General features: G+C 40.1%; 2 long non-coding RNA genes across 2 annotated transcripts in view; both read left to right on the top strand.

Annotated features, from left to right (window-relative positions):
- Positions 1-26,520, top strand: part of LOC145442999 (uncharacterized) — a 445,110-nt gene that overhangs the window by 156,148 nt on the left and 262,442 nt on the right. The gene's annotated exons all lie outside the window — the stretch shown is intronic.
- On the top strand, positions 7,652-13,299 carry LOC145443414 (uncharacterized). Its single transcript, XR_013916425.1, has 6 exons — positions 7,652-9,399; positions 9,747-9,939; positions 10,343-10,462; positions 11,053-11,242; positions 11,734-11,832; positions 12,201-13,299. It is a non-coding gene; the product is annotated as an uncharacterized LOC145443414 (long non-coding RNA).

The following is a 26,520-nucleotide window of genomic DNA, read 5'->3' as shown; positions in this document are numbered from 1 at the left end:
ATCTTTAATTGCTTTCGATTTCGTGAAATTTGTAATGGAATAAACGAACTTTTTGAATCGAAATATGACGGTTTCTTTATGTAAAAAACGAAGGAGGGGTAGGGAGTCCGATTATTTACGTTTGTATCACTAATGGGCTTGGACGATGGAGATGCGAAGAAACTGCAAGGCTATCGAGTCTGCACCATGGTTTTATCGCTCCACGGAATCCCATTGGGTTGAGCGCTTAGCGTGGAAGCCGTGGACACCAGTTTTATTGTAAAGCGGTTCATATGACCGAGCAATAAGATGTACGCTCTAACATTACTCTATCAATTATCTAGGAAGTTCCAGGAACACATGTTTCGGTGTTAGGTTACAGCGCACCGCCCCAGAGTAATTTTCCAATAGTCAGAGGAAATTAAATTCATTTCTACAGCGAACCCAGAAGGTAAAATGTGTGAAGCCGTGGTAATTTTGCACCATCCACGAACTACTCAATAAAGTGGCAATGTAACTTAAGTAGCCTACGTGCAATGTTAGTGAAAGTCGTTTACAAAGTACAAACCAAGCCGCCAGCGAGTTCGTAGTGCAAATGAAGAAGATCTAGGGGAGATGCGGTACCGAAGGATCACGTGGACCGATAATACTTGGAAAATTATCTATGATAATTTCATGATTACACTCCGTGAACTTGTCTACAAGTGCATGCTGGCAAAATCTTTCCTCACATACGAAAAATTTCGACGTGCGCGAGCTATATGGGGTCTTTGACAGACAGAACGCTTTTTCATGGCCGGCCACAGAAAAATCTGTGGCCAGCAAGGGGCCACGGGAAAGCTGAGACCCTTACTGGTTTGATGTGAATCGTGGAATATTTCCATTATTATCATTCAGCCAGGAGTTGGGGTTCTCGAATGCAGATCTGCGTCACTGTTACCCAGGTTAATAAATATCAGGAACCACGAAAACGGATATTCGATGTAGTCGTATGATTTAAGAACCATGCCCCGCCTGCCGTTTGTCAGGTTATCAATACACACCACACACCATTACCGCGCAGGAGGATAGTAGGCCTAATCACCAGCACTATGCCTAGTTTCAAGCGGTTACGGATGTATTAATGTTTGGTACCGTATTTCTTAGTTAAACGTAGTGTGAACGTTTCTGCTTGGAGAGGAGTAACTCATATGGGTCTACTTGAAGCGGACACCAATCGTTATGTCGCAATTACCGCCATAGCCATCCTCTTATATACTTTGTTAGTGTAGGTTGTAAGTACAATGAAATTCGTTGCGGTAAGAAATGATCCGTGATAAGGTTGGGCAACTGGTATATTGCGAAGTAACACGCAAATGAAATCATATTTAAATGGAAATTATTCGCTCTTGGGGCCTTCTCACCGCAATCGTTATATTATCTTCCAATATATATTGAAGGCTCAAGTTCTAAGTACCTGTATAGCAAAATGCATGTACTCGTGAGTAATCGTGATTAATTTTCCATTGTAATTGTAATCGTAATAGACTACTTCGAGATTTTGCCGTAATCATGATTGCGTCATTCAGGAGTAATCGTAAAGGCAATCGATTACATTGATGAAGTAATCACCCCAGTTCTAATTCCAACCAATGTACGTGGTCTTATTTGTTCGGCTCCACGAATTATGAAGCGGGTTTAGTCTGCAATGTAACTTGCACAACTCAACATCAGGAAAATTCGCAAGTTGTGATTGATGTGGCGAGATAGCGCGGTGGTGTAATCCGCGGCTGCAACGGCAACGGGTGCGGGTTCGAGTCCGACCGAGGGCGACTTCAGAATTCCGATACCTGAGTGTTGGAGGTTTACCTAGGCTCCTCCTCGCCACCTCATCCGCGTAAGCGGTGTCTTACAAAAAGCCTAGAGGTGGGGCCGTGCTATAAGTTGGCAGTTAATGGAAAATAATGGACAACATCGGCCTGGTGTAAATGACCATAGTAGTCGACAAACACCACGAATACCACAAACAAACAAACTAGGTGTGATTCATGGCCATTCTGGAATTGAGTAAAAGTATTTCTGGTTATTACAACTGGCGTCCCTGAGCTCCATCCCGCTGTATCACTTGAGCTGTGACAAACCTTTTGTCTATGTAAACTCGATCGAATTTTCATCGCTTTGGTAGGGAGTCTCATGACGTCACTCCAAGACGACTTAGCTCCAAGACGACTTGGACATAGGCTTAACAACTTCTTTACCTCGGTATCAAAAGTGCATAATTACAACATACGCGCGTCCAAGTTGACCAGCTACCATATGGTCGACGTAAAAGATCATCGCTCAATCAAATATGCTGGACCTGCAGTGTGGAAGAATATCTTGCCGGTTATCAGACAGTAGTCGAGTATGTCAACATTCAAGTCGAAATACAGACAATTTCCTCTGAATCAATACTAATCAGCCCTCAAGTCTACCAGACCATGACCTGACATATTGATCTTGCCTTCCGACACAAGTCACCTCTTTTTGCCGCCTGTACTTTTATATTATCTTCTTTTGATTTTTATTCAGTGTGCATGTGTCTCCGTTTTACATCGCCTAGGCCAGGTCGGTGTATGATTTCAAAGGCTACTCCAAGTCGTGTCGACACCTTCCTATCTACTCATTGTAATGCAGTCTTGTTGTGCATTGAAATAATGAAATTGTTCATAATACATTGAATTGAATCAAAATTCAAATGTAATAAACAGATAGGCGGATCTTGAAACAACCAGTTACGCAGTTATACGATCTCTCAATATAACATCAACATTGACCTTATGCCCGAAGCTTTTCATTGCTCTTTTCATTCGCTTCCTACTATAAATCGTTCATCGAGTATTTTTCTTGTATTTTTTTGTACGCGGGGAGGTGACAAGTAATAAGACCTATGCCATATCGTCATCTTCAGTCAAAATTGTTTATTTTTGACGATGCTTCGAAACATGCTACTGCCGAGAATCGGACCCAGTTCTCAAATTATGATGATGTATTTACCACGACGCTAGCTCTTCCCTTGTTACGAAAACGTCAATAAAACTGCACTTTTCACATTCATTGATTTTGTTCTTATAATAACATTGTGAAATCCCATCAGTTTCAACCTGATATATGTAAATACCATCATCATATACCAGTGTTGGGATGACTCGAGTCATGACTTGACTCGAGTCAGACTCGAGTCACTTTTTTCGTATGACTTGACTTGATTCGAGTCACTTTGCTAAAATGACTTGACTTGACTTGACTCGGCGTATCAGAAATGTGGATTGACTCGTGACTCGGAGCAAAATTCACGAGTCAATTTCAAGTCACAGTGATTTTTATCGACACCGATTACTTGGTGACTTGAAATTGAATCGTGAATTTTGCTTCGAGTCACGAGTCAATCCACATTTCTGATTTCGCCGAGTCAAGTCAAGTCATTTTAGCCAAGTGACTCGAGTCAAGTCAAGTCATGCGAAAAAGGTGACTCGAGTCATATCCGCATATCATGCAAAAAAAGTTCGCTTTTACTTTCATCACTCACGAAGCGGTGGGATATAGAAGAGTCACCTTACTTTCTATGCAGGAAGGTTCTTAAAAATAAAAAGATAAAGCCCTAAGAGATAAAGATATCATTTCGAATCAGCCCATCAAAACAATATATCTGACATCATTTCATCTCTTTATATAATGATGAAGCGTCAGGATTTATTATAATCATAGGCTCGTACCACTTGAGTGTACTGCAGTAGTATAAGTAGTGGGCGATTTGCCCGCATGCACCCTATTTACTTAAACAAACAAAGATTATCAATATAATAAACAATGAAAGAATTAGCTCATTCTCAGTTTTGCAGCAATACTCGAGGGGAATTCCCTTCTGACAGTGCGGCAATCAAAAAGGGGGGAATAATTAACGATAGAGAGAAAACGAACAAAGAATCTGGATTGACCTTTGGACTCAGACATGAGACTTGTGTCATTCTACTTGTACTTTTCCACTCGCCTCCTGATTCTACCTGCCCTGGGGTTTGCGAATATGTTGAACGTAATCAGCTTCCAAAATATCGATTGACCTTTTGTACTCTGGCCAGACGTGAAACTTATTGATTAGTAATTCTACTTGTACTTTTCCACTCATGATTTAATCTGCCTCGCTTGACCTCTGGACAAGGACACGAAACTACAGCTGACTCCGGTCGTACGCGACTGGACTTGGTAATAGTTGCCTGCCGACAAATTGTCCTGACCTATCGTTTTATGGTCCAATTTCGTGACGGGGCTTTGGGAATAATTGCCTGTCAAACCACCCTGGTTGACTTGTCGTTTCGCGATTGACTCGATTTCGTGTACGGTGGGGCATAGGAATAATTGCCGGTCGTGACGTCAGTATAGTTTTCTTCTGATCCATGAGATCCTGGTGCGTGTTTTAGGTGTCCATACGTTCGGCTGTGTAAGGTGACGCTTGTGGTCTGTCTCATACTGTCGTACTTGAACCCGCTTGCTTTGTTGTCCACCCAGACAGTAACGAGAAATGATCTGTTATTATTATAAATATGTGTGTCATTTCGAGTCATACCGAGAATCAGAATGAATGTCCTAGTAGAAATTTGTATTAGGCGACCCGACATAGATTAGCTTAAATAAAGTAACATTATGAATATAATAAGTAATTAAACAAATAGCTGATTCTCAATTTTGCTCGCATCAACGTGTTAAGCCCCGGTATTACGCACCTAGTATTCGGTGCAAGCAACAAATGTGGCTGTTCCATACCTATACCGCGTTCTAGCGTCTTAGGACAGACAGTCCCAACCAAACAATGTGATGGGTTCTTTTACTGCTTCACGTCTGGTCAAGCGTAATCGTGCCGGTGCTTGTAAATGATATACAATTTACCGCGGCATATTATTTTTGTATGCTGTACACGAGGTACAACTTGAATCGATCAGTTGGCGAACTAATGCTTTACCCGTCTGTACGATCGATCGCGAGCTCACCACGCACTTGTCGTTCGAGAGCGACTCATTTCGCTATAGACAATCAGTTGTGTTCGCGTGTACCGTAACATATCCTCAACACTTGTTATGCCAACACCTCCAAGCATATTTACAATATCATGCTAAGGAACTATTGCTTCGGCAGCCACGCACTGTCGTTCGAATTCGACTCATTTCGCTGCAGACAATCAGTTGTGCTCGTGTGTGCCGTAACATATCCTCAACACATGTTATGCCAACACCGCCGAGCATATTTGCAGCATCATACTACGGATATATTGACTCGACAGAGTGTTACTATAGAAATTAAACATGGAATTGCAACGATCAATTTTGCAGCTTCGCTCCGCTTCGCCGGGGCTGGAATGAAGAATTGTTTTGCGTAAGCGACTGTAGGATTTCTGGCAACCCAAAAGCTATCTTCCCGAGCGCAGAAATTATTGAATCTGGTCTTGATCGAAAGCTACTGTTGCACCGATTCCGAAAATATAAATTAAAATATTGATCGTGTGCTGATCCACCTAGAATATGTCCTCTAAGTCTGAAATATCGGCATTGTTTAGAACAATCGGGTAACCGCAACACAATTGCCATAACAATGACCCGTTGGGATCAGTGGGCTGACCTTATCTGGCTGAAACGCGCTCGGTGGTGCCATAATGACAATGAATTGTGGTAGATCATACGTTATGCGATCTATAGCCTGAGGTGAGGTGTAAAGTAGAGTGGGAGATTTCGAAATCGGAATCCACTGCGACTATAGGGTTGCAAAATCAAAGTCCAAAAAACCCGACTGGCCCGTAAAGTCCTGGTATTTCCATGTATTAGGCTGGTAAAATGTAACATAAATCCAACTCTCAAAGACACTTGGCCGCATCCAGTCCGGGTTTAACCAAAACTGATGAAATCTGCGCCGGGTCCGGAAACGAATCGTGACCACCCCCGTCCAGACAAAATAGTTCTGCTGTAAGGGGAGTGTCGTTGTACATTAATTTGCGTACAGCGAGACTTTGTATCGACTCATTGACGGACTTCTGTTTGTATCGCGTTTGGTTTAGATCCCAATTCTATATAGTGCGGCCCGCGAATGGATTCAAATGTTGAATGCGGCCCGCGAGCTCAAAAGTTTGCCCACCCCTGATGTATATTGTACCACTTGAATCGATCTGTTGGTGAACTAATGCTTTGCCCGTCTGTAACATACACATATCAATCACGAGCTCACCACGCACTTGCCGTTTGAGAGCGACTGATTTCGCTATAGACAATCAGTTCAGTGTTGCCAATTTAGCGATTTTCGCGCTAGATCTAGCGATTTTTCATCCGGTTTAGCGCTAAAAAATATGGATCTAGCGCCCAGCGATAAATCTAGCGATTTTTGAAAAGGTATTTAGCGATTATTTAGCGCTTCTTACCGAAAATAACTAATAAAGATCGGTTCTGGCCGACGACTATGGCGACTCATCTGCCACCAGAGTGCGGACTCCAATGATATGTAATGAAATTAATGATAGATTACTAACGTACGGATAGATACGCAACTCCTGGCGGTTACGCATGGGCAAACAGTGTCTCTTCTTGCTGTGTAATCTAAAAGTAGCATAATTGACAGTGCTACATCTGGCGACCTGAGCGCTGCAATTTAATATAATTGACCTTGATCGAAAGCTAGTGTCGCAGTGATTTCGAAGATACAAAATAAAATCTCGTCAGGACAATGGAACCATGCACCCCGAAACAGCCCTCGAAGTCTGAAAACCAGCATTGCTTCAATAATGGTACCGCCGCAACACAATGGACATAACAATGACCAATTTCGTCCAGCGATTGTTCTGATCAATGTCGATTTTCAGACTCTTGGGGCTACTTTGAGGTCGTTGCATTGTCTTTACAAGAATTTAATTCGTATTGTCGGAATCAGTGTGACACTGGCGTTTAAGACCAGATTCATTAAATTTCTTACTCCGGGTTGGTCCTCTACTTTTAGTGGCTGGCAAACCCGGTTCAAGTCGTGTTGTATCGGGTCAAGTCGCATGTTGCGTACAAGTGTGTCAAGTCGCATGTAGTGTTCAACTCAGTTTCGAGAAGTCAAGCGCATTTCCACGGTACATCGCATCACTATTCACGGACGCATGGAGCAAGGCACGCTTATATAGAGTGAGCGGTTATGCCTGCAAACCTGGTCAGTGACCACGTATAGCGATCATTGCGCAAAGCGATCCGCTCTACCGAAACGCACTGCACGTTTTGTTCCGCTTAGAGATGAATATTACGTATTATGAACTAGAAATATGATAAGTGACTTTGGCCCCCCAGGCGAGTAAAATACAGCTGAGAAGAGTGTATTGATATTATGGTTCAATTTAACACCTTAAGCAATTAATGTACACTGTAAATCCGCAAGGTCGTATTGAACACTTCATAACACTTTTTTCTGCGTACAGACACACTTTTTGGGCATATAAACGCATTGGGCCATTATCGTCGCAACGCTTCTGCGTATTTCTCCGTTTACATGTAACACTTCGCCACTGCGGCTTATTTTCAAGAAAATTTATACTTGGTAATTTACCATCAATTTTGCATTCATAAACTATCTCTACGTTTGGAGATCACATTAAATCACGGTATATGTAAAATAATATTACTCACTTGACTCAACACTAAGGGTAATATTTTAATGAAATATACATGTTTCCCTGTGACGCAGAGGGGTCACAACCTTCGTTACGGTAGAGCGCGCTCGATTTCAGTTTGGATTTGAATTGGTGGTTCGTCAGGCTTCAGGCAGAGAGTAGGGTACACGAAAAAACTTGGCGAAATGGATATATTGAAGCAGTTTCTGCTACCTGATGGCGTAAAGGATCATAACATCCATTTACTGTAAGGTATGGAAATGCGGTAAATGTTATTGAATGTATGTAATGTGAGAATAGTCATAAAATTAACTCGTTTTGACATTGCAGTAACGTCGTTTGTTTTGGATGTTTTAGCAGGCTACTGATATCCCTTATTCATATGAATGTTCTTTAGATGTTTTGTAGTATATGATTCTTCTGATATTATTGCTGGATGATCGAGCTTCGAATCTGATAATATACCAGGCTGCGACCAGGTCCAGTACTACGGTACTGATGGCCGTGATGGGAAGCTGCTATAAAAGTAACTTTTTTGACATATGGATAAAGAGATGTTCTCTCTATCCACATTGAAATATCACTATGTAGGCGATATTGTGGTCCATTGTGGAAAAGTACTGCAATGTCAGCAATTGAATGCCGGTATGACAGTCATGCAACGGTTTTGATTGCTTTTCAACTGCAACACATTTTACACTGTAGGCCTACTGTTTATTCCAAGTGGTAAGGTGTTAAGTAAAAGCGATTTTTTTGACATGTCAAAATAGGTCAGAATTTTGTCAAAATTGTACCGTTGGGTCAAAAATTGCCAAAATTATTTACAAAATCAAAATTTTGTTGGCAATTGCATTTCGTTTGTATCATAGATGATTGCACTGTCGGTGAACTTATCATTTTACAATTTACATCTTGTAGCCTACTTTATTGTCCTACCGTTGTAGACGGACCATCGTCTGCTCATTGTGAATCATAAACTGTCAAATGAAACAAATACTCAACATAGCCTATTGCACTATCCTAACTGAAGCAAGACTGCGTGGGCATTGGTTCTTCTATTAGAAACCGTGTGATGAATAATTGCGATGTAGACAACTTTGTCATAATGAGAGAGAGAGAGTGCAGTGTACGCACAACTTCAGTGTTGCTGGCCAACAACTGCAGCTGGTGAACGTTCTTTCTTCATTCTTGCCAAGCTACTTAGTTAGGACAGACACTTTCTACCCGAAAATGTAGGAAAGTATCTTTCGTTGTACTACAACAAATTTTTAATTATTTCTACCATAATACGAGATGTAACTAATACTAGAATTATTCATGGGTCCAGATTTCGATAAAATAAGTTCTTTTTCATGTAAAAATTTGTCAATTCTCATGCTAAAAGATTTTTTCAGGTCAAATTACTTCGGAAGAACAGACAGCTCCAGTCAGAAATAAAGATAAGTTCCGGTAATAAAATTCTGACACTATGTGAGAAACACCTAATTTAAGTACATGGGGTCAAAATTAAGTTTTTCATCATCAAAATATGTGTGAATTTGAATTTTTTAGTCAAAATCTTACCTTTTTAGGTCCAAAAATCGCCCCAATAATAGCACAGCCAAACAAACAATCTTTTCAACAAACCATGGGTCACAAGGGGTAGTATTTGTTTTGCCCAATCCCCAAATTTGACTTTTCTGAGTTTATTGTGATACGGTAACTGAACTAAACTCTATTTTGCAGGTAGTATGTATTGAACTTGGCACCTTTTTGAAATGCATTTGCTGTATGGAATACTGGTAAGCATCACGGTGTTTTGTAAGTGAACTGGTATATCCTTAGAGAATGAATTTGATTCTGTTGCAATCGGTTATCTTTGTGATAAAGATTTTTATGAATGTTTGCTGGTAAAATTTCACAAAAATTGTTAACAATCCAGGAAGTATACTAACTGTGCCAGAGTAAAATTGGTGGTAACGTCATGTGCAACTTTCCATTCCATTACTCAATTATTCTATGAAATACACCCTTCTGTCACGCACAACTTATTGCAGAAAAAAAAACTGTATCCAGTATGATATCTGCGTGATTACTGAGCAGTTCATTTGTATTGCGAACTTTGGCAACAAATATTTCTTTTCAATAGTCTTGGATTGATCCTCAAATTCGTTCAACTGATGTCCACTCTTTAAATAGAGCCCCCTGGGTCTACCGTGCCTGCGCTATCAGACAATGTTGACAGTGACGTGAGGAGTCGTTCGTAACGGGTTTTTTGCCGGCACAGTCATCTTATGTGATACAGACCTTTGTCTCAAGAGCCCATGGATACATGTGATTATGTAAGCCTATTTTTTCATTTTATATATCACCAATTCACCATAGATCATGTAATTTGCTGGTTTTTGCAGTCCTACTTTTCTCACGAACTATCTCGCAGAGTAGCTTACGGGCTATTCAATATGAGCTGAAAAAGGCTTCATCTGTGTACACCGTACAGTACAGTGTACCCTGAAATGTGTACACTGAACACTGAACAGAGATGTAGTTGAACGTAATGAGCTCGTGTAACTTGTACTTCAACTATTGCTTACTGAACTATAATGGGCTAGGTCAGTGGTTCTCAACCTGGGGGGCTGAGCACCTCTCCTGCGCTTCTGTAACCTATCTGTGTGAAATATTTATATTTACTTCTGCATCAAATTTACAATTTTCCTTTGTAGGCTACTGTTTCGTATTTTCTAGGAGCAGCATTTGGATTTGACCAGTAAAAAAAAGATCCGCCATGGCACGCCACGAATCAGGGACTCATCAAGCCTGGATTGCGGCTGATGGAAAGAATATGAAAAATGCCCTAATGTGCAGGTATGTATGTATGTAATTGTATGTATGTATGTATGTATGTATGTATTGCAATTGGCACCTTCTTGAAATGCATTTGTTGTTTAAAATACTGGTAAGCATCGCGGTATTTCGTAAGTAAACTGGTATATCCTTAGATAATGAATTTGATTCTGCTGCATTCGGTTATTTTTATGAATGTTTGCTGGTAAAATTCCACTAAAATGATTAACAATCCAGGAAAGTATGCTACTCGTGCTGTAGTAAAATTGGTGGTACGGTCACATGCAACTTTCCATTACAATAATTATTTGTTCTATGAAAGACACCCTTTGTCACATACAAATGTATCCAGTGTGATATCTGCGTAATACTGAATGCCGGTGACGTCATATTTTGTGATACGATTTTTGATGTACAACATTCTTTCGAGTTCTCTACTAGTTGCTGACGATTACCCCTGACGAGTCTCAGCCGAAAATATTCGGGCTCATTTCAATATGCATATACTATTCAATTTTATATTGAAGTTTTGCACCTCGAAGAAGCTGTTCGAATATTGAATAGTTCCCTTGTATTGCAAATTTTTGAAACAAGTATTTTCTTTTCAACAGTCTTGGATTGATCTTCAAGTTCATCCAACTGGTGTCGACTCTTCGAAGAGACCCCCTGGTTCTACCGTGCCTGTGCTAACAGACAATGTTGATAGTGACGTGAGGAGTCATCTGAACGGATTTTGTGCCGGTGCAGTCATCTTTTGCGATAATACGTTTGCCTCAAGAACACATGGAAACATGTGATCATGTAAGTCTATTTATTCATTTCATATATCACCATTGATCATGTAATGTGCTGGTTTTTGCAGTCCTAATTTTCTTAATAACTATATCTATATATGCGATATGAGCTGAAGAAAGGCTTGATCTGTGTACATTGAACAGAGGTGTTCTTGAATGTAAAGAGCTGGGGTAACTTGTATTTAAACTACTGCTTACTGAACTATACTTGGAACATCAAATTGAGATCATTTCCCATGTCGTGCTAATTCCAAATAATTTCGTTAATTAAATTTAATCAGGAAGGAAGTATTTTAAAAGATTGAGAACAATTACAATTACTGCAATGAAGGAAAAGTATTCAACACCTTCGATAAGATGTCACAAAGTTTTTTGTACTAAAGACAATCAATGTGTCCTTTGTCTGGTCAATTATTGTAATGGAAATCCAAACCCATAGGAATAACGATTCTACTATATTTATTTTCGGATCTTGTTTGCAATCAATTACATTTTCAGCAAAACGAGGTTGAGGAAGTCTACTGTCTTCTTCTCCAAGCCAAATTGAGAGACAAGCTAATACAATCCAAGACCCAAGCGCATGTCTTATTGAAACAGGTATCGTAATCTTTCTGTTTTGTGGACCATACAAGTTTACATAGACCGTTCGTAGACGTACATAGTCGTTCTGCTATAAATTTCATTCTGAGTTACAGTTCTGCATTCTCATTGTGGCCTGTGCGTCTGAATGTCAATGTAAATGTCAAAATGGCCGAATTGAAAAAAGCGCAGACCTAATTCAAGATATTTTTATTAGTCGTTATGCGAATTTTAGTCCTTCTCAGTGATAGGATTTCACATGTACCCGAGCGCCTTTCCTGCACTTGTGTAACCTGCAGGTGTGAAATATTTATATTTATTTCTGCATAAAATTTAGAATTTTCATTGACATATTCAAAACTTTGGAATTTAATCACATTTTCAAGGAGCACAACTTGGAGTCGACCAGTAGAAAAGAAGCAAACACCATGGCACGCCACGAATCAGAGATTGGCCGATCCTGGATTGCAGCTGATGCCAAGAATATAAAACTGCTTCAGTGAAAATGAAGTATTCAGAAACATTGTTGACGTTTTGAGCTACTATGCATTGGATTGTCATACCCTGAAGGAGTGGTTCTCAAACAGGAGAAAGCATTTGAAGGGGCGTGAACCCGCTGTCAACTAAAATCTTTTTCGCACATGGCAGCTTCTACTTATTTCTCTGTGTATGGTCAGAATTTAATATTTGAATATTCAACTACTATTACCGTCGCTGCCATCAAACTATCAGTTGGGATTTCTAGCGTTCTGGTTGCTTTTTTTAATTTCATGATACGACGATAAGGGGTGTGTGAAATTTTTTTGCTATCATAACGGGGCGTGTCCGAATATGTCCAAGAACCAGTGCCCTAATGAATTCCAGATTTCATATTTTGCAGCAGACTGGCAATTGTTATTTAAACAAAAGTGATTGGCATTAACCTGATATAAATCCTTGTAATGCAAGCCCAAGAATATTTTTGATGCCTGTTTAGCAGGCCCAATTTCCTTAAGAGTAAAAAAATACTTTGTTACTTGTTTATCGTGGTAGTGGTAGTGAAACTGATGTATTCGTTGTTTGTTTTATACAATAAAATTAGAAATTTACAAGCCGTAATTTGATCAATTATAAATATGTTTTAATGATTTGTGTTGATCATGTTTTCCGTTAACGGACGTAACCAATGAATTTGATTCCATGCCATTGTCACGAAAGTTAAAGATACTAAATGATATTTTGTTATCACTATCCCTAATTCCCTATGCTTTCATTTTCATGATTGAACGAGTTGCATGATATTTGTAGTGAGTTTGCTCTTGATCATTTGTGATGTTCGTGATTTCATGGACTATTCCGGAAACGGTTTCAACTGCTGATCTGAATTTATGAAACCCTGTCACAGCAGCTATTGTAAATTTCAATGTTTGCACGTATTTAATCACCCAGGTTGGGTATTATAAGCGTCATCTATTCATGAATCAATAAAATCTGATTTTATTTTGAGCCCTGCGTTCCGGTGACTAGTCAACCAGCCACTTTGAGGCTGAACACTTTTTAGGTAAACACTTGTAATTTAAACACTTCGCAACACTTCTAGGCGTTCAATTTTTGAATCACGTTTCGTGTTCAATTTTCCGGGTTGAGCAACACTTCAGAATTTACAGTGATAGATCTAGCGCTATTTTTTAGCGCTTTTTTCTCAATATTTAGCAACATCTAGCGATTTTTGACACCAGATTTAGCGATTTTCTTCCATCCGGCGAGTTGGCAACACTGAATCAGTTGTGTTCGCGTGTACCGTAACGTATCCTCAACACTTGTTATGCCAACACCAATATCATACTAAGGATATATTTCTTCGGCAGCCACGCACTGTCGTTCGAATTCGACTAATTTCGCTGCTGACAATCAGTTGTGCTCACGTGTGCCGTAAAATATCCTCAACAAATGTTATGTCATATTTGCAGCATCATACTATGGACGTATTGACTCGGCGGAGTGTTACCGTGAGAGAAATGCTGTTTGACCCCCTCGTCCTAGCCTTGGGTTTACCGTTTCGAAAAATTCCACCAGCTCTGGATCAACTCCAGCATCAACGGCATTCCGTTGCCGACACAGTGGGACACTGGTGCACCCTCCGCCATGGTGGGATTGACTGGGTACAAAACTTTGGGCTCTCCGAAACTCTTTTCATTTAACTGAACTCTGGATCGTGTCGCTGCTTAAAGTTATATTGCTGATAATATACTGATTTTGTATTGCAATCTCGTCGCATTGAGTTATTGTTCAAACAAGATCAAGAACATAACAATTGGTGTCAGAAGTCGGATTCATAGTTATTTCTGCGACGAAGATAAAGCATGGAAGAAGGTATACTGAAGCTGCTCGAAAAGCAGCAGGCAATGATGGCGAGTCTACATGAAACGATGGAACAGCAAAAAGCACAGCATAAAGAAGAAATGGCGCAATTAGCGCAGAGGTTGAGTCCCGGTACGTCAACATCTGAAGCTACCGCTCCCAAGTTTGATTCGTTTGTAAAATCGAAGGAGAAATGGGACCAGTATCTGCAACGATTCAACCATCACCTAGCAATTTACGGCATTTCCAACATGGAGAAGAAAAGAGCGTGTCTACTCTCATGGGTAGGTAATATACAGAATCAGTATATTATACAACAGAATAACTTTAGGCAGCGACACGATCCAGAGTGCAGTTAAACGAAAGACCCAGGTAATCCCGCCATGGCGGAGGGTGCACCAGTGTCCCACTGTGTCGGCAACGGAGTGCCGTTGATGCTGGAGTTGATCCAGAGCTGGTTTCCTACGCGTCGATATAGTTGATCGATGTCGAAAGAGAGGAGTGGCACTGAGCAGAAATTGACGGATGTGACCTGTTGCGTGATGCTAGGTTTGGTAGACATGCACACAGGTTTGATATGACCTTTACGACCACATTTCTGACATACTGCATGTCGATATTGACAGTCTTTTCTCTGGTGATCGATGAAACAGCGGCTGCAGGATTTCAGTCTTTCCGGGAAGTTGCCTTGGATGGATTTGGAAGGTTTTTTCCCCTTCTGATAGCTTCCAGTCATTTTGTTGACGATGGAAGTATCTTTACCGTTACTCTCGCCCTGGATAACCCTATCAGTTTCCAGCGTTCTCACGTATGTTGCAGCTACTTTGAGAACGTCGTCGAGGGATGGATTGGTTTGTGTTAGACAATGCCGTCTCACATCCGCGTGCGGCGTTTCTTTAATGATGAGATCGCGCATTAGCTCATCAACGTAGCTCTGATCACAGCCATCTCTTGAGCTGTGTACCGTAACGTATCCTCAACACTTGTTATGCCAACACCAATATCATACTAAGGATTGCTTCGGCAGCCACGCACTGTCGTTCGAATTCGACTAATTTCGCTGCTGACAATCAGTTGTGCTCACGTGTGCCGTAAAATATCCTCAACAAATGTTATGTCATATTTGCAGCATCATACTATGGACGTATTGACTCGGCGGAGTGTTACCGTGAGAGAAATGCTGTTTGACCCCCTCGTCCTAGCCTTGGGTTTACCGTTTCGAAAAATTCCACCAGAAGAAGCTGTGATCGAGTGTCACAATCAATGTCAGCCACGCTCCATCAATCTGTTGTTTTGACAAAACCAGTACGTATACGCCGGAGATGAGCATTGATTAGGATTTAGAAAAAACGTATTTGTGAAATTTTTCTGGATTAGGTTGAATTAAGTTTTGAGATTGATTTACTATATCGTACGGGCAACTACTACCGAGACCCGTCGTGACGAAATCGGATTAATCAGTCATGGAACGACAAGTTAGGGCTAACCGCTTATATTCCTAGTTTATTCTTGAAAGCTCTATAGATTACTGGTTAGATGTATGTTGTGGGCGATTGACAACAGTTAGTTGTCGCTGTTATACAATTTACACTTTGTGTTATACATTCCTCGTTACCACCGCGAACTAGGAGGTCAATCACGACGACGGGCAACTACTCCCAATTGGCGGAATACTGTTTGATTCATCTGTATAATCAGGTTTAGCACCACAAGAAGTATATTAGTAGTTTATGATTGAATGAAATCTATCCATCAAACAACGATAACAACTATATAGATCTCGTTCGTATTACTATGAAAGCTAATCGATCACGTCCACACAATATTATTACGTAGCATTCATTTGGTGGGGTTGTTGTTGTTAGTATTGTAACATGGTGATCGGGTACTATGACCTTTACACTAGGGTTGCCATATTTTGGTTTAACAAATTCCGGACGCTCTTTAGCGCCCACTAGCGGATTTCAAAATGAGGTATAAAAACATTGTCGATCAATATGACGTCACACAAGCAAAGTTTTGTCTATCGACTAGATGTGGTCAATGGTCATGATCCGGTTCAGGATTATGTGGTTGTGTGTTTTAAGTTGTAACCGGGGCCGAAGCCACACTTTTTTAGCCCCCTTCCCGCCAAAATAAACACTGATCTTTGGCCCATCGTCAGTTGATCGATCCAACTTCTGGGGGCTTACTAAATGCATTTGGCCGTTCAATTATTTGAATGAATTATATCAATAATATTGGCTCTTCCATATACTACATGATCAGAGTTAGCGGTAGACCTGCAGTGGAGGATGATGACTTCGAAAATGTTAGGAGCGTAATGGGGCTGTTCCACTTCATTTTGAACACGCGGTGGCGACAAAGGTAACTCGACCCAAATCTGTGTTGTTGCTATATACTTTACTATGGGACTGGACTAAACATCGACCTAATTCCGTCTCTTGACGTACAACGAGGGTGGTGAAAGTATCCATATCAACTTAAATCATCCATATGGATATCAAATAGCTGTTAGATAGCTATTTCTTGGCGTCTTGTCCTCGTGATAGAAGTGCTGAAATTATGATTCCATCCTTATCACCAACTGCAATGGTTCTATCATTATCATTTTCGCCATTTAGCGCCAATAATACACCAGGTTGGACTGGGTTCAACAAAAACCCTTTCTAGATATATTATTACCTTAACCAAATAGCTGTCCTTCCAATGCCTTCCTATTCTTCAATCTCATCACTATCTGTTGGTGTTTTTAAATGATAAAATACTAATAATACCAACTAGATCTCATCCTTTCTGATGATTGACAATTAAACAGTGTACCAGTAGTATTGTAGCAGTTATAATACTAATAATACCAACTATAGATCTCATCTTCTCTGATCATTGACAATTAAAGGATGTACCAGTTGTATTGTTACCGTTATTTTGTTGAATAAAATGGAACGGATATAAACTGAAGTAGCAAAGTGTATACAGTCTATAAAGCAAAGGTTCTCGAATATTTTTTTGCCCGACCCGAAAATAAATAGTATGGTAAGCACATAAACATTGGATTATAACATTCTAAGCAACGGATTTATGCATGCTCATTATTACACATTAACATAATTCTTAGGAAGAAGGAATGTCAACCTGCTATTTGAGAAACCCATGTATGGGACTGAGAAAAGCAAAATACTATGGTGTAAACCAAATTGATACAAATAGCATTACCATATCCAAGAATTGTGAAACACAAATATGAGCTTGTGAGCCTTGGTCATTTTTGATCATCGAGTTTGTACTTGAAAATCTTGAAGGTTGTAGCAAAGTTCGTTGTGCTACCAACATAATAGGTATCAGATAATCAGATACGTATAATAGGAGTCCATGTAGTGAGCAACCGACAATAGTCCTGTTTTGTTGAAGTACCGGTAATATGAGATAGTTGTCTTACAACTAAGCCTGATTGCCAAGTCTTTCAGTTGGAAGTACACAAATGACGCCATGCTTTCAATATCCGACAGTGCCGAGTGTTTAGGATTTATAATTGGAATGATGGTTGCTTCACACTATCAACTATAGAGTATGCTTCTTTCAATAACGGGTGAATCTCTGTAGATTCAGCTATCCCCTTTTCCGAATTGTTGAATTGTCAGAACAAGATGCCGTGACTGATGACTTGTACGGTCTATTCTTTTGCAACAGCTTTTGACACTGACGTCTCTTCTGCAACCTCTTTCATTGAAAACAGAATAGATGAGGCTGCCTTGACTGAAGTTTCATCAGCTTCATTGTAATTCAAACGCATGATTTTTATATGTTGTAGGACCTCACAGCAGCAAATGTACAATGTACATAGCATAATTTTCCACAACACACAACACTCATGGGGGTACTGATTTACTGCAGCGGAAGCAGGATAAATCATGCTGGTGAAATGATAGTCTGCAGACTACTTTTCCAGGAGAGGACCTCTTCTTCGTAAACGGAACCCATCCTCCTGATAACTTTTTGTTTCTAATTGATGCATCTTCTGCGATCAAATGACCGTCATCCTTACACAATGAGGCATATAACACTTGCCATATCAACGACTCTCGGAAAATTTACAGCAATGTACCGGTAAGCTGCAACCTGCCAGGTGCCAATGTCCAGCACGAGGACAATACGCCAAGAAATAGCCTCATTTTCGTCGGCTAACAGTTATTTGATATCCATATGGATGATTTATATTGATATGGATACTTTCACCATCCTCGTTGTACGCCAAGAGACGAAATTCGGTCCATGTTTAGTCCATTCCCATAGTAAAGCATATAGCAACAAAACAGATTTGGGTCGAGTTACCTTTGTCGCCACCGCGTGTTCAAAATGAAGTGGAACAGCCCCATTGTACATCGCTAATAGACACTTACGTGACCTTTGACACGGACCAATCAGATTGCAGTGTGATGTAAACAAACCGCGACATAGGGCAAACTTACTATTTGTGAGCTCTTAGTCTTATGTCAAAAAGGTGAACGGATGAAGTCATAGTTCAATTACATTGTATTAGGCATATCTGATTTTGATGAATGGTAATAATATAGATCTAGTATGTATTTACAGTAATTCTAATCACGGTTTTCTTTTCAAAATGCCCTACTACACCCAGCAATGAAGGCAATTACGCACCAGTATTTAACAACTTTTCGGGTGAAGCAAGAAGTGGAATTTCTTGCTACCAGTATTCGTATACTGCAGGATAGCGGTACTGAATTGCATATGTTAGTGGTGGCTTGAGTCAGAATAGGTTGTGGTATTAATTATGCGCGCTTAAAGTGATAAGTGTTCTATTTAAGGAATCCTATAAGTTTCCTACACGCTACACCACTACATCATATATAGGCTACCGTATGTAAGTAGTAAATTTCTGATTTTTTCTAGCTCATTTATTAAATCCATCAATACAAATGCCGCATAAACATTGTTCCTATGGCCGTTGTAACAGTGACAGTCGCTACCCAGACCGTAATCCTGATGTGCAGTTCATACCTTTTCAAAAGCCAAAAACACGCATGAAAGAATGTAAAATATGGATAAAGGCCTGCGGACGTCCTCATAGTCAGCTAAATCGTGATTCGATTACAAGATTCTCGTATGTATGCTCCAAGGTACATTGTCCAAAAACCAAACCATTGCTTGAATTATTGGTCTATTTCTCCTTTCCTCAGCATTTTCACAATCAGATTGGTCCTACGGAGCAGTATCCCTATCCAATACCACATGATGGTAAGGAAATACGTTCAAGGAAGAGGCGTAAAGCAGGCAACAGGTGATTGAGTATGTTCCCATTCCCAACCTACCATTTTCTTATTGAAAGTATCCAAAATCTTTGCAAGATTACATTATATCTGTTTCCTAAAATGATGTAAAATTATCACTTTTTACCTTCCATTTTCAGCAGTACAAGTCTTCCGAGCAAGAATCAAGATATGCCTGACGAGCCTAATGAAGTGCAAGAGATAGCAGCGGAGATGGTTGAGATACCTCATTCACAGTATCAGCCTAGTCAGTCGGTTAAATCATTCAACAAGCAATCAGTGTATTAATTTAACATGGAAAACAATGTTGCAGTAGTTAAAGATTGCGTATTACGGCTGGCAATATTCAGAGTAGAAGTGGCATAGGCGAGATAGCATGTCTGGGTATATTCTGATTACTTCCAAGCTAATTTTAGTATAGACAACAAGGTCGCACCAAGGGGCACCAGTTACCAAAATTTGACCTTGGATTTGGTAATAATATATACTGCCAGGTTGAAGACAGTAGCCAGTCGTGGGCGACCTAGTAAGCCAGCCAATTTTTATTTTGGCGACAGCTTCCTCAATTGATATTTCCCGAGCAGAATATGGACACTTGATTTCCATAATTCCGAATCCGTCTCCGTCACAAACTGTTCCATCAGGAGTGGCACCCAAAAATGGGAATTCTGGGTTGACTACCAAGCCGCAGTCATGAGTGTGGACAGTTTTCAATCTGCTGTACTGTTGCCGAGCTTTTCGTTAATTGGCCTGGCCATACTTGACTGATGCAGCAATAACTTTCCGTGGCTTAAATATGGAATCGAGAAATAATTTAGAAGGCAAACTTTTCCGTTTCAAAATAAGTCAAAACTGAGATGCGGTCAGACGGAGCTTTCTTTCATGGTGCCACAACCGGCTTAATGTTTGCATCCTAGTATTCCGCTCTAGTGCTGTTGCTTGGTGATGTGTGATGGCTTGAAATTGCTTGAGACCGTTATATTCAGTAGGGAGGCGGATAGTTGATGCTATTGGTAGTGGTGAAACATTGCAGGAATTGGATGAGTATGCCTTGACAGGTGCCCGCACAGCGGAATTGCTCTGTAAAATAAAAATATGTTTCTACAGGCTCATTGGACGTCTTATGTGAAGCTGCTCAGATCCAGTGTATGAAAGAGGAAATTGATGGAAAGAACACAAGAATAAAATTCCTAGAAGGGTTAGAAGCAGAGAACAGGAAACTCCGCCAGGAAAATAACAAATTAACAAACGAACTAATGCTAGCAAAGTTCAGTTTTCAAAGTATCATGATGTCAAAAGATTCGGAGAAACTTATGAAATTCTATACTGGACTACATCCAAATTCTTTTTCGGCGTTACATAAACTTCTGACATGTGATGGTAATGTGAATTATCCGGATGATCGAATCGAGTTATCCCTGCATGGTAGTGCAGATCATCTGCTATTAACATTGGCAAGACTGAGGAGAAATTTCCAATTGGACTTATCCCACAGATTTCGAATTTCTATCAATACTGTAAGCATAATATTCAACAATTGGGTGAATCACATGTATAGCTGCTTAATCAAAATTTCAATCTGGCCACATAGAGATGTGATTCTTAAAAATGCACCATCTGAATTCATTCGTGAATTCCCACAAACTATAATGATGATTGACTGTACCGAGCTGAAGACTCAAACCCCAAGCTCTTTGCGACTACAATCACAGTTTTATTCGGACTATAAATCACATACGACCTTAAAAGGATTGGTGGGTTGTGACCCAGGCGGTGCAGTGATTTTTGTGGGAGAACTATTCACAGGAAGCATATCAGATAAAAATATTACCGAGCAATGTGGATTATACTGGAAATTGCAGAAAATGATGGACTTGGGCTATATCGCAGCAGGAGATGCTATTATGGCAGACAAGGGATTCACCATTGAGTCAGATATCAAAAAATTGAATCGAAATTTGAATATTCCTCCACGGGCTTCTGAACACCGTCAAATGCCAGGGCCGGACTGCTCCACAACAAGAAGGATTGCACGACACCGTATCCATATTGAACGACTGATCGGAAGAATCAAAGAGTATAGAATTTTGACAGGTGTCATACCATGCAGCATTATCTATCAACTCAACAAAATCTGGACTATCTGTGCTTTGCTCACTCTATTTCAAGATAAGTTGATTAAAAACAAAATTTAATGAAAATTATTATCCTGCAATTGTTCAAGTTCCAATGTATAGCTAGTAAACGTATATCTTGATCACCTGATAACATGCTACTGATCCTAACTGTGCGATGCCGTGGTCAGTGGGTACCAACGGTGCATCTTTGTTCACAATATATTCCATCGGTGTGCCTTGAAGCTCATTCAGATGTCCGATTTGTTGAATGAACAGTTCTCCAGGTGCAGATGTCCTAAGATTAGTTATGTTCGGTAGCGTATTAGAAAGGTGAAGGCTCCAGATATGGTAAAATTTACCTTAAGGCAGACGGAGTAGATGGCTTGCGATATCGATCAATAGATGGCGTGGCAATCACGATTGAGCTCACTGGTGCTGGCTGAATTTTTTCTCCGCGTGGAACATTCCATGATTGCGGTATGCTTGTGCATGACAAATCCCTTGGGATGTCTTTCAGTCCTTGAAGCTTCAGGTACTGAATTGTCTTTATTAATGCATATGCATGAGAGCATATATCAGAACCAAGTCTGAAAGAAATCAACAATATCTATTGCAAGATTCTCTGAAGAAACGATAGTTTTGATACTTACCCTGCCTTACAAGTGCAAGATGAATCAATAATGGATTTTCGCACCTCACTTTTCCGCATACTGCGATAACATCGCCCGCTCACCAGAATATTGCTTCCACAATAAGAGTGGATTGTCTCCTCAATCTTTATGCCCAAATCGTGTACATAGCACTCCATGAAATACTTTGTAGCTTTTACCGCGGCGTTAGGAGAAAATGTTATACCACTCAAATCAAAAAAATCTGGTAGCATCTCCATAGCTCCTATAATCAAATCAATGTAAATCATAAATTTCTGAAGACAATATATGCTTGTATAAGTTGCTTAAGACCTTAGCCTATGAAGCAGTCGAAATATGCGGTATCGCAATCCTACAGTATACGAATAACAAGAAACAGCTATAAGTGCTGGACTTTATCCGTAATGTTATCAAAATGCATTCATTTTAGGACACATCATACTGCTGCGTAGTTGCCACCATTGCTGGTTATTTTGGTTTAGAATTACTGTAAATACATACTAGATCTATATTATTGCCATTCATCTAAATCAGATATGCCTGATACAATGTAATTGAACTATGACTTCATCCGTTCACCTTTTTGACATAAGACTCAGAGCTCACAAATAGTAAGTTTGCCCTATGTCGCGGTTTGTTTACATCACACTGCAATCTGATTGGTCCGTGTCAAAGGTCACGTAAGTGTCTATTCATGTTCATGTCACACCGATAAGATTATTTATCAGCCTAATGAGAGCTGCACCACCGAGGTATATAAACTCCGTGCATCCGGTGATTTCCGATCTTTTATGGTCGCGAGTTCATTTCCAATTCTAAAATGTTCCGTGGTCCAGCTCAAAATTTGATGAGCTGACTACTAATTAAAGGTTTGCATATTTGTCCAGACTTAATCATGGTCTATTTTGGAAGCTAATTACGTTTAACATATTAGTGAGCTCCATAATAAAGCCAAACTATCCCAGGTTTAAAACCACTATATTTGAATAAAGCATCCAAACGACCTATCCTGACTCTATGAATATACCGTTATCTTTTAATTGTGATTGCAATTGGACTTATTTTCGTAAATGAATGTTATTTTTATATATTTGTGATCGCAGTTTTTGCGAGGGTGTTATAGTCCCCATATTTAAACCAACATAAGTTATACTAAATCGCGCGCAGCGCGAAGAAAAAGTTCATGTGGCCTAAATCTGCCCAAAAATAATATTGTTTATGCTGATTTACGAAAAAATTATGAGCTCACTTCAAGCCTTCGAAATTCCGGACATTTAGGCATATTTTAGAAATTCCTCCCGGACGCAGTTTTAACAGTGAAATTCCGGACATGTCCGGGAAATTCCGGACGTATGGCAACCCTACTTTACACCAGTTCTAAAAGGGTAAGGAATTGGTTAGTGTTACAGCTGTCTGACGGTGGGGTATTCGACAAAATTACTATGTTTTACTACGGAAGCTATGATCACACGGACGGGCTCTCATCACTTATCGTACGAATGCTTGTAATCTCGGTGTGATGCACACTAGGGTTGTCCAAAATTTGGAAAATCTTACAAATCCCCCGTTGTAATGTGTTATTCTATAGATTATTGATAAAAAACGACACTGGGCCTAAAAGAAGCTCACGGGAAGGCCGTTAACATCTCGTGCAAAGCGTTTGAAAGTAGCTGCCAAAGAATGGGCGTGCCACCGACCATCGAACGGTGAGAAGACTAGTAATCCCGAAACCACGGCTCTCGATTGGCTGATCGGCTATGCCTCAATGACCACGGCTGCAGCAGCTTGCTGATTATGTGATCAAGGAGTCTGCTACCGGCGGCGATTCTTAAGGCGCATTGTATGTAGGTTGACAGTTAATGATTTAGGATTGATTCAGGGTATGTTGAGGTACTAAATACATGATGAACAAACAACAGCTGCTTCACAAAAACGTCTAAAGCATGACCGCTTTAATGTGAAGGACACCGCCGTCGCCTATACGCCTTGTTTTCCACGAGGGAGAGCATTGGCGTTTATCCAAGTGGCGACGGATTCGTGGTTTCAGAAAGGATATATCATTATTGAATACAAATATAAAGCTTAACAATGACAATATAATTTGTGTGATCTTATTGGGCTCAGGTTGTAGTACATAGTTGCAGTTTTGAATGCTCTAGGGATCGGCTGAATCAGACAGTTAACCTTGGCACTCATCAGATGTTTACAGCAAATTGAATTCACTTGTAAGTGTTTTCACAGTCCCTAATGATGCCGCAGAAACGACGTGTAAATGTAAGCACAGACTATGCTTGACGTGCTTTCGTGTTTTAAAATTTATGTTATTGTTATCATCGAAGGATGGTCATAAATAGGCAGGAACAACTGATTTAGACCTTGATGTGTTCAACAAAATACGCGTGTAACAGTGTAACACATCCTACCCCGGGCCGAAACCGATCTTTTACCACACCTTCTATATGGTAAACGCAGCTTTTACTCATACGTAGCAAGATGATCTGTGAAGACGCAGCACTAACGTGCCATTTCGTTATTATTTCGACGTCACATGACAGGGTAGGTAGACATTGGGCTGTGGTACCCGACAATACAGTGTTCAACGCGATCGATAAGTACCCCCACTGCGTGCTATACGTTTAAATAAATATTTTTACTCGTTTCCGCCACCTAGTGTGTAGTAATGAAGAGGGTACATAAATGAAGTAGCAATATAAACTAGACTGTACAACTGACTATGATTTCAGATAATACGAATTAATGATGATTTGGAAATGAGCTAAGAAGTATTAGACATAGAATCGGTATTTTGAAAGGATAGGTCTTTGAATTTGAAGTGGTTGAAACCCTTCCTAAGCCACTGTTAGTATCGCTGACTGTGAGCTAACAACGGCCGCAAGCACATCACATAACAGAACATCGGTATCATGATTTACGTCAAACCGCGACACATGTTTTATTCTACAGTTCGAGTTTCACAGCGAAATCAGTTCTAGAATGCGCAACTAGAACTCGAACAACTGACTTTTTTAACTCCGCAACTATAACTACATAAAACCGCAGATGGCTGACCCTCAACCAATTAGTTAGATAATTCGTACAAGTCCGCGAGCTGTCGTTACCACCAGGCTCGGTCATGATTTATTTTGTTACCCGATGATTTTATTGCTTTGATGTGGAAATTTGTCATGTATTATTTGATGAGTGTAAAACTTCAAATAGATGTCCGCAGTTCGTACTACTGGCCAAAGAGCAGCGTTCCAAATGTGTTTAACACACAAGAAACGTCAATAATTGCTTTACTATTTGAAACTAAGCCGAGTGGAGGGTTATTATTCTCCCCTATGCGAAGTAGTGTGTCTGCGATTTGTTGATAACTCGCACACTGTGGGGGTTACGAGTGATAACTTTTGTAAAAAGACACATTAGCATACAGCAGGGGTCCTCTCGTATCACGGTCAACACTGCATAGTATCAATTCTTATTAGGATCGCATTCAATACTGCACTGTATCAATGCCTATACCAGGTGACATATGACGGGCGAGAGATAACAAATTAGCACCTTGGTGATTACGTTTCGACTACTTGTGGGATTTTTCTGTAACCGTAATTATAGTCGGATGATTCAGCAGTAATCGTAATCTCAATCGATTCAATTGATGAAATAATCATCCCCATGCCCACTAACACACATTACAAAGCAAATTAACACACATTTAAGCTTGTGTAAGTTATTGTCTGATACCGATGTGTTACAATGTGTAACCGATTTTATAGTCACATGACATCAAGACATCATATCTAATTCATTAGTTGATGTTGAGTATGTCTTATGGTACTTTACAAAATTTATCAACCCCATTTTTTGCAGTTTATTCTATTTCGCTATGACCTAAATCACCTCTTTTCATTACCGCACAGCGGGATACCCGGAAGTATTGCTTGCAAAAGTGTGAATCAGCTGTTTCTTTATTTATCTTTAAAATTCGTTGAAAATTTTAAAGCACGAAAGCACGTACCAACGACTATCAACGCTAACAAGAGAACGAACACCAATCAATTTAATGTCCAACTTGAGTGGCTTTCCGCTTCAGCAAGCTTACCAAAGCTACAAGCTCGTACAAGTAATCGAGTCGTCAATTTCTGCTTTCTACACATAAGTGATCATTATTGCGACGGTGCGACATTAACACTACATACACAGAGATTGACTTAACTTACGCTCGCAGTGACCTTGGGAGGGTACCTCAATACCTTCTTTCATGCTACGCGGAGAGAATAACAAAATAGCACGTCAGCGCCTGCATTTCCC

This window comes from Botryllus schlosseri, chromosome 7 (genome assembly GCF_051294905.1).
Source record: "Botryllus schlosseri isolate E-star chromosome 7, Bs_hap1, whole genome shotgun sequence".
NCBI classification, from domain to species: Eukaryota; Metazoa; Chordata; class Ascidiacea; order Stolidobranchia; family Styelidae; genus Botryllus; species Botryllus schlosseri.
Note: the sequence above shows the minus strand (reverse complement) of the source record. Positions and strands in the feature narration are given on the sequence as shown.